We start from the raw sequence: 18306 nt of genomic DNA on the forward strand, positions 1-18306 counted from the left end.
AAAATAAAATCAAGCTATAGCCACTCTAACTGCCTCTGTGTGTAAGATTCTGACAATTCTGTTTGAGTGGCAGATTGCTGAATGCAAGATAAAGGACTTAGCTTGAATAGCAAGGGACACAAACACACACACGCACATTTTACACAAACAGAACATTGAACAAGTACAGACACAAAAACAGTAAACAGCAATGGTAAAAATTCTTAAGATAATGTATCATGAACAAATTAATTTCTCCTCTATATCCTCAAACACCTATTAATTTGAGCCAAATCAATTGGTCTCTTTTTTCCCCGATTAAAAATTTTTTAATTTAGAGATCTTTTTTCTGAAAGACAATAATCCTATCAAAAATTCTATTTTCCTCCTTTTTTTTTTATTTGGGAAGGGAGGTGGCTTCACATGCAGATTTTTGATTAGTTGATTCAAAAACGCCATCCAAAGAAAAAAAGGAACAAAAAGTCACCTTTAATTTTGGGGCTAGCAGAATGAAGAGTAAACTAAAAAAAAGGAGAGAAAGCCCACTGTGGCCATCACTGTTGTGAGTCAGACTTGAATTCTGCTAATTTTCATAGTACTTGCAATCATGTAGTACATTATTTGAAAACAGACCCCAGCAGCCATTATTTTTGGGACCTGTCAGCATGGTCACATATGGTCCATAAATAATAAACTGCAGCCATCTCCTTTTTGGGGGGACCTGGTAGAACAGACCCAAATTACCAAGTCATCCATGGACATAACCAGACCCTGATCAAACTCAAGGAACTCAAGCGAAAGGGATGCAAGTTCTGAATTTAAAAGACACTTATGCACACCAAGCCTCCTATTTTTGAGTCCAGAATGGAACACAAAAGAGTCCTGCTGGTACCAATTGTCTGGAGGTCAAAAATGGTGGCTGACAGGATATGGAGTCTTCAAATGGCGGAAAGAGGCCCCATATGTTAGCCTGTAAATTAATGAAACAATCAATAAAAGAAAAAATAAGGTCTTTAGTATTGCAAAGCAAGATGCTAGGAATACTCAAAGATGGGGGGACTGAGGACAGGGTATATATGGGGACAAAGGGAACCATAGAAACTACTTAACTACTTAATGAAAATGAACCTTTAACAAAAGGAACTATAAGACTGCCTTCCAGTTAAGTATAGAAGCTACTTAACTCTAAATAGGAACTACTTAATGCAAGGTGGGGAATCTTTGAGAGGGGACAGATTGTTGGGGGAGATACATAAATCAATCAAGAGTCTGGAATTGACAAAGATTGGTTAACCTCAGGCAATTCATTTGGCATTGGGGAATAAGTGGGGATCAGTCAGTTCTCAGTACATTGTCTTTATCAATAGACACATATAAATACACCCATGTGTGTCTGCATATACACACACAAATATGTACATATGTCTTTGTATGTGTATATAATATGCTCATTCTCATAGAGTTTAGCTCAATGTCCCATTCTACCTTAATACCTTCTTTAATTCTCATTCCCAAACCCATTCCTCCCTCAACCTCAAAGAAAGCTATTAGTTGTAATTCCCTCTTCTGAAATTTTGTAGTAACATTTTGAATAACTTTCATGCTACATTTTATAAACGTGCATGAGTATATTGTGGTTATAAAAGTTTTTAGTTTGTTTTTTGTTGTTGTTTTGTTTGTGTTTGTTTTTTTGTTTTGTATTCTAACTCTGTGAACATTTTAGGAATAGCACCTAGAGGTACTAAAGTCACAGCTAGTGAAGATCTGGAAAGTTTGTTCTACTAAAGTCCAAGTTACTGCCAGAAACTTTAACATAAGAGACTGATAAGATTTTATCAGTAGCAAAGACTAGTTATCAAAAGAAAATATATAGAGGGCAGCTAGTGATGTAAAAAAAAAGATACCAATAAATGTTATTTTTAAAAAGAGATTACTGTCCACAAAATTGATTACTAAACAACTAGAGATATAATTCCTTTGATAACTGGCTGGGGAAGATACTTGCTACTATTTTTAAGACTTATTGTAGAATGGGAAGTATATTTTGTGACCAGTGATCTTAAGATTAAGTATATTTATTTATTTCAATACTTCTAAATTTCAAGAATTTTGACAATGTTGGATAAAACTCTACTAATACCCATTTTCACCTTATCAGACAGTGTTCATCAATTGCTATGACAAAAATAAAACAAAACAATCATCTAGATTGTAAGTTGTCTGAGGAAGAATATGTTTTTCTGCTATACTTTTGACTTCTTTCAACAATCTGTACATAGTACTTATTTTATTACTTTTAGATGAATGAATGGCTATCTTTCTGTTGCCGAGCTTCTTCAAAACTAAGTAATCTAGTCCTTCCATGTTTGAAACAGCCATAGGATAAGAGAGATATTCATTTAGAGTTGGAAGAGACTTTAATGAGTGATTAGCCAGCTTCCTTACAAATGAGGAAACTGAGGTCTAGACATTTAAATGTTAATTTGCTCAAGATCATGTGGCAATTGAATAGCATACTTGGGATGCAAAACCATGTTATTCACTTCTAAATCCAGAGATTATTTCTTGATAATGTGAGTGAGATTTTCCCCATCCCTTAGTTATAAGAGATTTACCATAGTTATAAGTGATTGGATTAAGATAATAATCAATATATTAAACAAAAATTGTGATTTATTCTATTTAATATAGATTAGATAAGGTCAAAAGGTTAAGGCTTTTCTCATATTTCCTAATTTTCCAATGTCAAGCATTAGGTAATATCACAAGATCCAGGAGTCAGCAATACTATATTTTAATAATCACGAGTGACATACTTTTCTATAAAGAGTTCACGCTACTGACCAGTGGTCTGACAATGACCCACCCTATTGTCATCATAACGCTGACATTTATGGTCATTTAGGTAGTTCCTCATATTTCCTAAGAATATGTTTTAATTTTAGAAGTACAACTAATGATATAATACTGTACAAGTGTAACTTTTGAAGGGTATATAAAACCATGGATTTTGTAACGCTGGGTCTTTCAGGCCCAATGCCTGGATGACTGGATTTATTGGGAGACTAAAACCCTCTCAATAAACCTATTGGCTTTGGGGGCATCTAGGTGGTGCAGTGGATAGAGCACTGGCCCTGGAGTCAGGAGTACCTGAGTTCAAATCCGGCCTCAGACACTTAACACTTACTAGCTGTGTGACCTTGGGCAAGTCACTTAACCCCAATTGCCTCACTAAAAAAAAAAAAAAAAAAAAAGAAACCTGTTGGCTTTGTTGGGGGACTAACCCTCTCTCAATAAACCTATTTGCTTCAGCCTGGAACCTTTTTATTTTCTTTCTTCCGTCAGACTTAAAAATTTTCTCGACAATACCACATTGGTTTTCACTGCATTTTTGGGCCCATACTATTAGACCTTTATCAGTCTGATATATCAGTATTATTTTATGGGCATTCTGAAAAGAAGAGAGAAAAATAGGAGAATTTCAAGAAATACATAACAATGCTCAGATTGAGGAATTATATTACAGGAATACGATACTAAAATTATCGAAACATTTATTGTACTCTCTCCTCTCTCTACCAAAGAAGAGGAGATGATAAATTATTGGTTTACCATAATTACAAATTCATTCTTCAACAGTTGAATGAACTAATCTGAGGAATTTCTATGTAGGATATGGAAGTATTTGCTGGAGTAGAAATGATAGAATCTTAGGGGAACTAATGACTCCAGGTTAGAATTTGAGATAATGAAGCATAATACCAAAGTAGTTAAATATGTAATCTAGGTTTTTTTATAGAAGATTTCAATTTTTCAGAGAAATACTGGACAGGATAACAATGCCTCATATTCTGTAGAAGTTAATAAGAAGAGATAAAAATTTTCAAGAATTAAATGTTGAAGAGATAAATAGACTTTCAATGAGGAAGAAAATGTGAAGCTATCCAAGGAAATTGATATAGACATACAGGGAATTTATTGAATAACATATTTTAAAGGAATTGTTAAGGTGTTTTGAATTGTGCGGGCATTTCTTTTCTTTCTTTTCACTACACTTGGGGAAAAATAAAATTCAAGGGATCATAAATAGCCTCTTTTTGATAGCCTGTACATCATTTCAGCTATGTTTCTGCAAATTAGTACCGACTTCTGTAGATTTGCAAGTATATAGTTAATGTACCAAAATATTTGGCTAAATTGGAGCTTATTTTTTGTTAACTTGCATTCAAAGTTTTTAAAAAGGTGAATTTAAAATACATCATCCTACAATTTGTTTCATTCCTTTGAAAAATAACAAAGAGTATTATTTAGTTCAATTTTCATTTAAAGGGGGGAAAAACCCCCACACAACCTTATTTTCCATGCTATTGTAATGTGTCCTGAAGTAGTAGTGCTATTGTAGTCAGTCCTAAAGACAGTAGTCTGTCCTAAACTCATAAAAGACAATATTCTCTTGTTTATGGAAATAGGCTGGGCAGAAAAGGAGATATACAACCCCGCTTTCTTTATACACAATTGTTATGGGACATTGCTTCATTTCACGTTCCCACTGTTATTACTTCCCCAAATGCAGGAAATCACACTAGAATTACTTAGCTATTGTTATAATTATATTAGTTATAATTATATTTCCTTTTCCTATTGCTCAAATTAGCATCCTATTGTGAGAACCAGAGGTGATCTTAAGGGCATGTGGAATCAGATGTTTCATGTAATTTTACCCTGAGTCAAAGAAAGGTCGATAAGGTAAAAGTTTTTATAAAAATAACTATACTTGTAACCTGACCAAATATTTTCTCATATGGGTGATGGGATGAACATGCTGAATAGTTGCCTGACAGACTTTGCAACCTCAGGTATGATGTGACAATGTTTTATTTAAGTATAATAGTAAGCGTTAAAAAATAACTAAGATTCCATGACTGAACAGGGATTATCTCAGTGCTGCATTCATTTCCTGTGGTGGGGTAGATAAATATTGCATTAATTACCATTTTCTGGTGTTTCTGAAAAGGATCTTGGAACTTCTGATCAAAGGTCTACCCAAGGACAGTGGGAGATTTCAGGTTGTTGTAAGTGTGCTCAGTACTGTCTACATGTTTTTGTTAAGGAATCCTGGTGTACAAGAAGTTAGAAGGTAGCCCACCAATAGAAAGCAATCCCATATCAAGTCTTCTAGATATTAGATAACTTGCTTAGCTATAAAATAAACTTAGAGAACATGTAGGAATATAAATAATATATATCACAACTATCTATTGTCCATTAGGAAGTTAGCTGGATTCCTCGATGAATAGGATGAAATAAACAATAGGTAGTTCAACAAATACTGTAAGAAAAATGAGTCAGTAAATTCTTTTTGAAGCAACAGAGGTTGAAAATAGCTTGATGACTTACTCAGGTGAGAAGGGATATAAATGTTCATACCCACAAGAGGGTTAGAGAAGTCAACTGATACCATAACAATTATATGGGGATTTCTGTACAATGTCCTTAGGTGGGTGTTAGAAGAGATGATCCTAGAATTAACATATTTCAGTTCTAATATTCCAGATAATTAGAGAATAGAAATCTTCTACAAAAAGCTTTACTATACAGATTTAGCCTAGCTTCTACATAAACCCAGGATTAAGACTAAATGGCATAAGGTAAGTGAGTGCTAGTAGTTTAGGCAATCCACAAAATCAGAATTTAATGTTAGGAGTTGCAGTTATCTTTGAAAATGACCAAGTAAACTTATGATACCTTAGAATAGATGAGAAAAATTTTTACTTATGTAACTAAATAGCATCAATTGTAGACATTTATATAATTCCTGCTTGGTATGTAACTGCAATATACTCTATTATATATTGTATATAGCATTTGTTTATCATGCATTGTATTATTACAACTTATGAATCTTGTGTGTCATAAAAGGAAATAGGATTAGACATGATTTCATTGGTGTAATTCCCTCTAAAAATATATCAGCATGATAGCAGTAATTTATTGTATTAGAGAGTTTTATGTAGCTTTGAGTCAATAAATTATTCCCTCAATCATTCTTTTTAAAAAAAAAATTGTGCTGGGCAATGAGGGTTAAGTGACTTGCCCAGGGTCACACAGCTAGTAAGTGTCAATCATTCTAACTTCTCAGTTCTTCAACCTACCAAAATCTCATGAATTTGCTATATCCTCAACTCAGAGATGATCTTGACATCACCCACAAATGCTCTATTTCAGGAACTCTGAAATTTCTTTATCTGATGACAATGTTTTACCATTCCAACTTTCCTTACATCTTACAATTCCCAACTCTGATCTTTAGCCCCACTGTGATTTTCATTACCTCTATCCTGCAATTTTTTTTCACAAACTATTTCCTCAAACTGCCTAAACTGTCTTCCTTTCCTTATCTTAACTATTTAGTAAATGACTTCAACTTTATACTATTTACTATTCTTGAATCACTTGTCCAGTTGTCCTATCTTGGATCATACCTAGGTAAACAGCCAGTATGGATTATTCTCATTATCTACTTTCAGCACTCTTATCCATGTACTACTGAATAGAGGTGCAGAAAAGCATGAACCTTTGATAATTTGTTCTACAAAAAAACTGTGTTAACTTGAGGATGAAATGAAATAAAGGATGCAAACCTCCTTGTTCATCTTAAAGTACTACATAAATAGAATTGCTAGCATTAACATATAATCACCAGGCCTCTATTCTGGCCTCTATTTCTTCACGCTCTGAGCCTCCTCCTGAGGTCAAACAATGTTTATAGAGCAATTCGTGGGCATGCTATTAATTTTTTTATCATAATCTCTGGGGAAAAATGGATGTACAAACAGTTTTATATTTTCTCTGCATTATCAACTATCTTGAATATATGCAATCAACAAAACAATAAAGAAAACCCTGATTTGTTGTGATTCCTATTTCTAGGTGTAAATGCTTATGATGAAATTTAACACTGGTTTGAACAAGCTCTAGCACAGCCCGGATTATGTTTGGTATTTAATATCAACTTAGTCATCCTTTCTTTCCCCCTTTTTTAATTTTTAAAAAATAATTTTTTGGAATAAAGTAAATTGTCAAAGAAAACTCTCCTGACATTCTAGAACCATAGAGTAAAATACAAATTTTAAAAATCACCTCCTGAAAGAGAACCCAAAATGAAAACTCCCAGGAATATTATAGCCAAGTTCCAGAACTCCCTGGTCAAGGAGAAATTATTTCAAGCATCCAGGAAAAAACAAACAAATAAACAATCAACAACAATAACAAAAACCCAACAATTCAGTTACTGTGGAGCCATTATCAGTATAACAGAAGATTTAGCAGCTTCTACATTAAAGCATCAGAGGGCTTGGAATATGATATTCCAGAGAGCAAAGAAAAAAGGATTACAACCAAGAATCACCTATATAGCAAAACTGTGTATAATCCTTCAGGGTAAAAATGGGCATTTAGTGAGAGGACTTTCAGATATTTTTAATTCAAAGACCTGAGCTGAAGAGAAAAGTTCACTTTCAGATATAAAACTCAAGAGAAGCATAAAAAGGTAAATAGGAAAAAGAAATCATAAGTGATATTAAAAGCTTAAACTGTTTACATTCCTACATGGGAATATGATATTTGTAACTCATAAATATTTTCTCATTATTAGGAAAATTGGATGAAGTATATATAGACAGAGGCCTGAGTTGAATATGAAGGGATGATATCTTAAAAAATAAAATTAAGTAGTGAGAGAGGAATGCATTGGGAGAAAGGGAAAGAGAGAGATGGGATGGGGTAAAGTAGCTCACACAAAAGAAGCAAGAAAAGATTATATGGTGGAGAGTAAGAAGGGGGAGTTGCTGGGTAATTAGTGAACTGTACTTTCAGCAGAATTGATTCAAAGAGGGAATAACATACACACTCAATCAGGTATAGAAATATATCTTACTCTGCAGCAAAAGGGAAGATGATAACTGAGGATGGTGTGTGATAGAAGGAAGGGTAAGATTGGGAGAGGGGGCAGTCAGAAGCAAAACACATTTGAGGAGATACAGAATGAAAGGAAATAGAGAATAGAGTTAATGGTGTGGCGAGGGAATAGGATGAAGGGAAATACAGTTAGAAATAATAATTGAAAAAATTTGAAGTAAGTTTGTTTGATAAAGGACTCATTTCTCAAACATATAGAGAATTGAGTCAAATTTATTAAAATAAGAGTCATTCCCCAATTGATAAATGATCAAAAGGTATGAAGTTTTCAGATAAAATTAAATTTATCTATATCCACAAGAAAAACAAATGCTCTACCTCACTATTAATTAGAAAGATGCAATTTTTAGCAATACAATGATCCAAGACAACTCTGAAGGACTTTTGATGAAAAATGCTATCCATTCCCAGAAGAAAAAAACAAAAAAAACCCAAAATGAAAGTGTCTGAATACAGATTGAAGCATGTTTTTTCACTTTATTTTTCTTACTTTTTTTTGTCTTCCTTTCATAACCTGATTTGAAAATGTTTTCCATGACTACAAATATGTAACATATTAAATTGCTTGCCTTTTTATGGTGGGTGGAGAGGAAGGAAGATAATTTGGAACAGGAAGTTTTAAAAATGGATGTTAAAATACTTTTTACATGGAATTAGTGGAAAATACAATGCTAAATTTTAAAAATTCAACAAAATTATCATGTAAATTTATTTTCTTCTTCCCACCACACTAGAAATGTCTATTATAAGATGCAAATGTATAGATGAAAGCTAGATGAATGAAAAAAAATTATTCTATACATAGTTTTACCTATCAGATCTTTCTGTGTGTATCGATCACATCTTTCTTCATATGTCTTTTGTAGTTAATTTGGATATTCATACTAGACCTAATAATTTATTCCCTCATATTTATTCTTAAAAAACAGTATTGCTTTTACTGTATACAATGCTCTTTTCATTCTGCTCATTTCACTTTTCATTATGTTGTTCATCTTTCCATTTTTTTTTCTAAAATCATTGAGATTATCATTTCTTTTTATTTTTATGGTGCAATCTGAATTCATAAACCACAGTTCTTTTTTTCTGGATGTCAAGAACATTTTCTATCATGAAATTATCAGAAATTGTGTGGGATTTTAGCAATTTGCATTGCTAAAAAGAGCCAAGTCTATCACCCTTCTTCATCACACAATGTTTCTGTTACTGTGTACAATGTTCTCCTGGTTCTGCTCCTCTCAGTCACCATCAGTTCATGTAAGTCCTTCGAGGTTTCTCTGAACTCCTCCTGCTCATCATTACCTTTCACATTGATTTTTAAAAATTTTGCATTCTATATTTTCTTCCCCAATCCCTCCTTATCCCTCCCTATGAAATCCAGCAATTCAATATGTCATACATGTGCAGTTGTGCAAAAATTCTTCTCATTAGTCAGGTTATGAGAGAAATTAAACAAAATACCTTTAGAAGGAGGAGCTAACAAATAAAATTATACTTCAATCTGTATTCAGATATCATTGGTTCTTCCTCTGTTGATGGTCTGCATTTTTCATATGTCCTTCTGATAGCATCCTGCTCATCATTTCTTTCACAGTTATAATTGCTAACTGCATTACCCTCCATCTTATTCCCTCCCCTTGAATTTTACTCTATTTTCTATCTTCCTTCACCCTATTCCTCCTTATTACTGTTTTGCTTTTTACAGCCCCTCCCCCAATCTGCCCTTCCTTCCTTTGCCTTCCCCCATCTCCTTCCCCTCCAACTTTCCATCAGGGCACAATATATTATCATACCCACTGAGTGTGTATGTAATTCCCTCTTTGAGCCAATTCTGATGAGAGTCAGGTTCACTCACTCCCCCACTCCTTCCCCATCTTCCCCTCCACTCCATAAGCTTTTTCTTCTTTCTTTTATATGAGATACTTTTTCCCATTCCATCTCTCCCTTTCCCTTTCTTCCACTGTATTCTCCTTACTCCTGAACTTTATTTTGAAAATGTCATCATGGGTTAGCTAGGTGACACAGTGGACAAAGCACCAGCCCTGAACCCAGAACGCCCCAAGTTCACATCAGGATCCAGACATAAGCTACCCCACCCTTCTTGCTCCACAAAAAACAAAGAAAAACAAAAAAAATAAATGCTTTACAGCTATCATCCCTTCATATTCAATTCACACTGCTCTCTAAGTATATTCCTTTCAGCTGCTCTAATACTGAGAAAGATCTTATGAGTTAGAAGTATATAGTATTCCCATGTAGGAATGTAAAGAGTTTATTCTTTTAATATCTCTTGTGATTTATTTTTTCCTGTTTATCTTTTTATGCTTCTCTAGGGTCTTGTATTTGAATGTCAACCTCTCCATTCAGTTCTGGGCCTTTCACCATGAATGCTTGCAAGTCCTCTTTTTCACCATAGTCCCATTTTTTCCCCTGAAAACTATACTCACTTTTGCTGAGTAGGTGATTCCTGGCCACAGTCCCAGTTCCTTTGCCCTCCAGAATATCATATTCTATGCCCTCTGGTCCTTTAATGTAGGTGATGCTAGATCTCATGTTATCCTTACTGTAGCTCCACAGTATTTTAATTCCTTTTTTCTAGGTGCTTACAATATTTTCTCCTTGACCTGGTATCTCTGGAACCTGGCTATAATACTCCTGGAAGTTTTCCTTTTGGAATCTCCTTCAGGAGGTGATTGGCGGATTCTTTCAATTTCTATTTTACCTTTTGCTTCTAGAATATCAGGGCAATTTTCCCTAACAATTTTTTGGAAGATAGTATCTAAACTCTTATTTTGTTCATAGTTTTCATGTAGTCCAATGATTTTCCAATTGTCTCTCCCAGTTCTATTATCCAGGTCAGCTATTTTTCCAAGGAGATATTTCATATTGCCCTCTATTTTTCATCCAATTGGATTTTCTTTACTGTGTCTTGGTTTCTCACAAAGTCACAAACTTCTATTTATTCAATCCTAATTTTTTAGCAATTATTTGCTTCAGAGAACTTTTGTATCTCCATTCCCATTTGGCTTTTCAAGCTGTTGACTTTTTTCTCATGGCTCTTCTGCATTGCTCTCATTTCCATTCCCATTCTTTCCTCCATCTCTGAATCTTCCTTCTATCTCTCTTACTTTCTCTTCAAAGTCCCTTTTGAGTGCTTCCATGGCCTGAGACTGATTCATATTTTTCTTGGAAGCTTTGGATGTTGGAGCTTTGACTTTGTTATTATCTTCTTTTAAGGGAGTATTCTGGTATACCTCACCCCCCTAAAAGCTTTCTATAGTCTGTTCTTTTCTTTGCCTAATCAACTCAAGCCAGAAGCAGATGTCTGATTGAAATCTAATTATCTATGGTGTGGTAAAAAGTTTTTAACAGTTGGTTAGTGAATACGAAAAGTATGCCAGTTTTTGAAGGACCACCCTTTCTGGGAGGAGACCAACGGCTGTGCATGGGCTACACATGCCAGTCCAGCTGCTAAGCTCTCCACGGCAAGGAGAGAATGGAAGTGAGGTCTCTTTTTGGTTCTCCTGGTTCACTGGCTGCGCGGCACCGACAGACGCTGACTAGAGTTCGACTCTGCACGGCTCGCTGTAGCAGCACGTGCTTGACGGGGCTCTCTCCCCGCAAAGGTGGCCTTGGGCTTTTGGTGAGTTTTATATGGAATATAGACTAAGCTTAGACTTAAGACTATTTGTTTTGTATTTCTACTTTCCTATCCCTCTAATCAACATCACCTTGTAATTTCCAAACAATAAAAGCTCTAACTATAGACCAGAGGTTTCTTCCATTTACTAGTCTTGGAGATAAATAAGGGAAAAGTTACAAAGGGAGGTTAATGCTCTAGTATCCAATTTTAAATCTCACACGGAAGTCACTTAACCCTCATTGCCCAACGGAAAAAAAAAAAAAAGACTTATTTAGAGGCCATGTGGTGTGGAGAAAAATGCATTGGATTGGTGTCAGAAGACCTGTCACCTTGAACAAGTCACAAACTTTCCAGACCGTAATTTCCTCACATGTAAAAGAAGAAGGTTTGGATGTGATGCCTCTCAGGTCCTTTCTTGCCCTATTCTGAGGTGTAACTGTGCCATATCATTGTTCATTCTGTTTGGAAGGGAAAAACTCTGGACTTGAGGAGGCAGTCTTAGGATAAAATAATAAAACAGCAATGGGGAAAAAAAAAAAAAAAGAAAGAACCTCTTTCTTATCCCCTGCTGCAGCTCATGCCATCAGAAAAAAGTCACTCAGGAAGAGACTGAGCTCCCCTCAGCAACCCTTCACTCTTCCTCCCCCAAAAGGGGAGGTCCTTTAAAACTGCCAGTGGAGAGTGGTTTCTCCTGCTGACATCAGCAGCACATGTTACTCAGGGCAGGCCAGGTGTGGCTCATCCCACTCAGTCTGCCAAATTCCAATAATCTTACCCCAGTGGTGAATTAAAACCCTTTCATTTCCATACTAGTAACTTCATTTTCTTCTTTCCTTTTTAAAAATATTATTAACTCATGATGTATCTTTTCTTTTTTTCATAAAGCCAGTTTCTAGTTTTATTCATTAGTTCAATTTTTTTTAGTTTCAATTTTATTAATCTCTTTTTTTGATTTTCAATTTGATGTTTAATTGGGAATTTTTTATTTATTCTTTTTCTAGTTTTTTTAGTTGCATGCCCAATTCATTGATCTGTCCTTTCCTTGTTTTATTGATGTACACATTTAGAATTATAAAAATTTCCCTGAGTATTGCTTTGACGGCATCCCACAAATTGTTGCCTCATTGTTATTCTCTTTAATAAAATTGTTGATTGTTTTATGATTTGTTCTTTTACCCACTTTTTCTGTAAAATGGGATCATTTAATTTCTAATTAATCTTTAATTTATCTTTCCATGACTTTTTATTGATTATAATTTTTATCGCATTATGATCTGAAAATGAACTTGAATAATTCTGCTTTTCTATATTTTGTTATGAGGTTTTTAAATGCCCTAATGCATGGTTAATTTTGTGTAGGTATCATGTACCACTAAAGAAAAGGTATATTTCTTTTTATTCCCATTCAATTTCCCGCAAAGGTCTTTCATATCTAATTTTCCCAAAATTGAAAAAATAAATAAATTAAATATTTCATTTTTTAAATTTTTTTTGAGGGGCAATTAGGGTTAATTGACTTGCCCAGAGTCACAGAGTTAGAAAGCATCAAGTGTCTGAGGCTGAATTTGAACTCAGTTTCTCCTGAATCTAGGGCCAGTGCTTTATCCACTGCACCACCTAGCTGTCCCCCCTCTCATCTAATGGTATCCTCTGCTGAGGACCTCATAACATAAGGAAAAAAAAATAAAACAACACAAACAATGACACCACCACCAACACTGTGTTTGTTCCTCAGGATCTCCCTTCTCTCTCCTATTCATATCACATCACTGAGGAGTTTTTCTCCATTGTCTTCTGCTTCAATTCTCTCTTGGATGAAACTGTTGTTCTTGCCAGAGTCAAAACCCTTGATCTTTTCTTCTATCCTCTCCATTATCCACAATCTCTGATTTTCAATTTCTCCCTATCTGTTCTTTTTCTACTGCTTACAAATATATCTTGCCCATACTTAAACAAAATTAGTTCTCACTTAATTTAATTGTCCCTATTAACTACCATACTATATTTATTTCTACTTCCTTTGGTAGATATACCAGAGACAGCTATCTGAGCTATCTATACCAGATCCCCATGTCACATACACCACACAAACACACACACACACACACACACACTTTTAAGGTGACTAAAGCCAGAGTTCTATAGCATTCCAGAGTGTTTGTTGCTTCATAAATCATTGTTTATTATGAATTAATCCTATGATTCTCCTTTCATTGTTCTAGCATATGTTGAACAATTGGAATCTTTCAGAAGTTAGTCATGGGCCTGTTGGTCAAGTAAGACTAATTTTTGTCACTAGGAAACTGTGTTCCTGGAATTAAAAGTAACACTATTTTTGTTCTGGGTTTTTTGTTTTGTTTTGTTTTTTGATGTTTTTCCCTTTTGTTCTGATTCTTTTTTTACAATATGACTAATGCAGAAATATATTTAATGTTATTTTACATATAAAAGCTATATCTCATTGATTGTTTTCTTGGGGCGGGAGGAGGGAAAGGAGGGAGGGAGAAAAATTTTGAACTAGAAATCTGTTGAAAACTATCTCTACATTTAACTAGAAAATAATAAAATAATTTTATGATAAATAAATAGACAAACAAATAAATGATTTTTTAAAAAAAGAAATTAACAGTAACCCTCAGAAAGCTTCAAAACGTATTAACTGATAAAGTTATCTATAGCATAAAATGATATAGGATAGTTTTTTTTTTTTAGTTTCCCCTTGGCGCTCACCCCCATAGACATAGAAATAGAGACACACACATATTTTCCTCATCTGTTTAATGACAGACAGCTTAACACAGGATGTAAAGTCCCTTATTAACTCTAGATCTTTGATCATATGAGGCTATAATATCTAAAGCATAAACTTGCAGGGCTCAGATGACTTGAAGTGTTTAGAAATTATTTAGTTTCCTATTCTTGTTAACAGCTAACATAAAACCTTGTAATTCTTCTCACCTATTATTGTAGCCCTAAGAGAGTTGATTTTATCTTTATTTTTTCTCTCTCAATATTTTCTACTTTGTGTTACTAAAAATATACAAACGATTCAGTCCTCAACTTCTACTAACTTTGTAATCTTAGACAACCTACATAGACTGACTAGGTTTCCATTTCCTCATTTATATTTTGAGGGATAAATCTTTTTTTGGTGGGGGCGGGGGGGGGCGGGGGGGGGCGGGGAATGATGGTTAAGTGACATGCCCAGGGTCACACAGCTAGTAAGTGTCAAGAGTCTGAGGCTGGATTTGAACTCAGTTCCTCCTGAATCCAGGGCTGGTGCTTTATCCATTGCCCCACTTAGCTGCCCCCAAGATAAGATCTTTAAAGTCACTTTTAAGTCTACCATTATATTTTTTTTAGCTAAAATGTTCATTCATTTAACAGAAGTAATCATTTAAAATTATAAAAATCCTTTCTGTTGTTGAGCATTAGAGGGCAAGGTTATAAAGACAGGATGATGGTGTGGAGGATAGCTTAAGGGAAAGTGTTTGTATGTAGGATGGCAATGAAATAGTCATATTCCACATCCCTTCCCTCCAGCAGCATCATCTATGTTCCCTCAGAGGGGCTTAAAAAGGATTGGGGTGCTACTGGGAGAAAAGTGAAAAATGAAAAGTATCTCAAATGCACAACCATAGTGATGTCCTAGCCACATCCATCCTTCCTTTTGAACAACTTGTTACTGCTAGGATCCAGACTGACAAAATGCTATTAATGTTACCTTAGGGTCACAAAGCTTCCCTGGAACCATCGAATGAATTGGGTAATGGTGGGTAGAAAGGGGTAAAATCAGATCTAAAGGTATTTGGTGCATCCAAAGCTTGTTTAAGAAAGAAGGAAAGGAAGGAAGGAAGGAAAGAAGGAAAGAAAGAGGGAAAGAAGGAAGGTAGGAAAGGAAGGAAGGAAGAAAAAGAAAGAGAAAGAGAAAAAGAAAAAGAAAGAAAGGAAAAAGAATGAAAGAAAGATAGAAAGAAGCTGGGGTCTTGGGGGTCTTTCCTTCCTCCTTTTTTCCAGAACAGGCCCATGACATCATGTAATGTCATAACTTACCCTGAAATGGATTTAATTGAGGAAGGGCTGTGCAAGGTCACCAACCTCACTCTCTCCTCCAGAGCCATCTGGGTCAAGTGGCAAGATATATATAAGGATGACTGGAGATGGACTCAGATGTTTCAGACAATTGGGGTTTAGTGACTTGCCCAGGATCATACAGCTAGTAAATGTCTGAAGGGAGATTTAAACTCAGGTCCTTCTAACTTCAGGGCCAGTGCTTTATCCACTTTGACACCTAGTGTTGTGTGTGGGAAGATTAGTTGCTCCCCCTGATCAGAAATCAGATGGGCAATGGACAGGGTAAATTGGGGCAAAGGAGAAATAGGGAAGATGCTAGTTGGCTAGACAGGCTGGTGGTGAGATTCACAAGTTGCTTGTTCAATTTTCATTACTTGTTGAACTGGAGGAAGAGGAATTAGAGGAGGAAGAAAAATTCATTCCTGCCAGTTGCAGGGAATTTGTGGTAGCTGTATGTTCATTTAAGAATTTCCAACAGACACACTGGGCAGTTATCATGTTGTTCCAGCCAAGAGGACTATGCAGCCTTTGTGGAGTAAGTGATTGCAAGGTAATTGCCAGACATTCTCACCCAGCATATGATTATCTTTATATGCAGGAAATTCCAACCCTGAATCTACATGTTCCTCTGTGACTTGAATGGTGGAAAGGGCTTCTAGTTTTTCTTTGTCTGTTGATGGGGGAACCTGTGTTTTCAAACTGATTATGGAGCTTTGTAATGATGGAATCCAGGCCACAGGCACTCCAGGTGTACTCCTGAATCCAGGGCTGGTGCTTTATCCACTGTGCCACCTAGCTGCCCCATAGTCCCTTGAATTTTAATGGAGAACACTCCATGGACCCAATCTCAGGTTTGATGTTATAGCAGGTGCTATATTCCAGTGAATAAATTAGCTGAAAAATTCCTTCTAAGATTGTGAAGCCTTAATGCTTGCCTTCAGTACGCCTTGCTGTGAGGTGGGCCAGTGGCTGCCCTATGCACCATAGCAGTGGTAAGACTATTCTCTCTCCAATCTGTTCTCCAAGCCCCTGGTGTTCACAGATTGTGCTCCAGAGCCACATGTGGGAAATTCAGATCTGTCATCAAAAATCCCAAATGCAAACTGTCCATAGACTTGTAGCAAGGTGAATAAATAGTGTTCCACAATTTCAAATGGTTGTCTATTCTGATCTGTGGGAATGGGAGCAGAGTTTGAACTATTTTTGGTATTTCTGTTTTCTTCTGGAAACTCTTCAATAAAACCAAATTCACACCTTAGCCAGTAATAATCAGGCAGCTGCAGCAATGGCAGAAGTACCATATAGTCTGTGGTGAAGCCTCTACCATTTCCCTTCCCTCCACCCCTCTACTATCCATTATTTTTAGAGGATTATTAATTCAGGACAAAGTTGACTTCCTTATTGGACTCATTAGAGCACACCAGATTTGAAGGGATGTGGAAATACACACTCATTTAAGAAAGGCATGTAAAAAAAAATCCATGAATTTAATTCAACAAGCATTTATTTACAACCTCCTATATGCCAGGAATTATGTTAGGGTATGAAGACATGAAGACAAGACGAAAATCATTCCTGCCTCAAGGACATTAAATCTTTTACTGAAAAATTTCAAGAATATTATCTTCATTAGAGCATTAGAGTTTCTGAAACCACATAATTTATGAGATTTAAATTATAACTAATCCTCAGAGGGAAGCATAGTCTTTGAAATTAAGCAATGCTTAAAATTTTCTTAATGTTCAAAAAAATCCCAAAAACCTAACCTGAAAATCTGATGAATGTATTAAAAAAATCTTACCAACTGCTGTAATGCTTTGGCTTTTTTTCTTTCTTTCAAGAAACATGTTTTCAAACTCTGGTAAGGGATTTCTTCCAACAATTGTTTTAGCTGTGTTGCCCTGATGTGACTTCCAAAGAACTAAAAACTCTGTTTTCTTCCTGATTCCCCCATGGATTCCAAGGCACACCATGTGAGTCCTGTAATCTTCTATAAAGCAATATTGTATAAATGATGTTTACCTGCATACATTTTTTACAGCCATTTGGAGGCTTCTGTTCTGCAGGGAACCCATTTTCCTTTTACACCAGCATCTTTTTTCATCATGATTAAACAAAGGCTATCACACCAACACAGCTGAGATAAAGGGATTTGTTGGGTCTCTATCACATCAGGCAGGTGATGACTATTCCCAATCTATTTCAGGGACAAACTTCAAACTAGCCACAGGTGATTTCCTTTCCAAACTGAATAGCACAGCAGACATTAGGTTTCCCAAGACAATAATCTCTGGCTTATTATTTAGTTGCTTGGTGGGGGAAAAGAAACAAACCTCAAAAACTCAGAGAGATAGAAAATGTGACCAGTCATGAAGGAAATAAAATTCAAACATTTTCTTAATCTTTGCATAGGATATTTTATTAAAAATATACATATGTGTGTATGTATTTATGCCAAGCATGTTTACATGTATGCATGTATATGTGTATGTATGGTCAATTAGTGATCATATGTATACATCTTCATTAGCTTTATATCTAAATTAAACAATAGGTATACAATATAGTAGTGAGAAGGTATATAATAGAAACATTTCCTTTTTTAACAGACAAAAATTAAGGGGGATTCTTCT

At 35.3% G+C, this 18306-nt stretch overlaps 1 pseudogene; it reads right to left on the reverse strand.

The window, feature by feature from the left end:
- Window positions 1-16018: 16018 nt before the first annotated feature.
- Window positions 16019-17000, reverse strand: LOC122747239 (annotated as a pseudogene).
- Between the last annotated feature and the right edge of the window lie 1306 nt (window positions 17001-18306).

The sequence above is a fragment of the Dromiciops gliroides genome, chromosome 3 (assembly GCF_019393635.1).
Source record: "Dromiciops gliroides isolate mDroGli1 chromosome 3, mDroGli1.pri, whole genome shotgun sequence".
Classification (NCBI taxonomy): domain Eukaryota; kingdom Metazoa; phylum Chordata; class Mammalia; order Microbiotheria; family Microbiotheriidae; genus Dromiciops; species Dromiciops gliroides.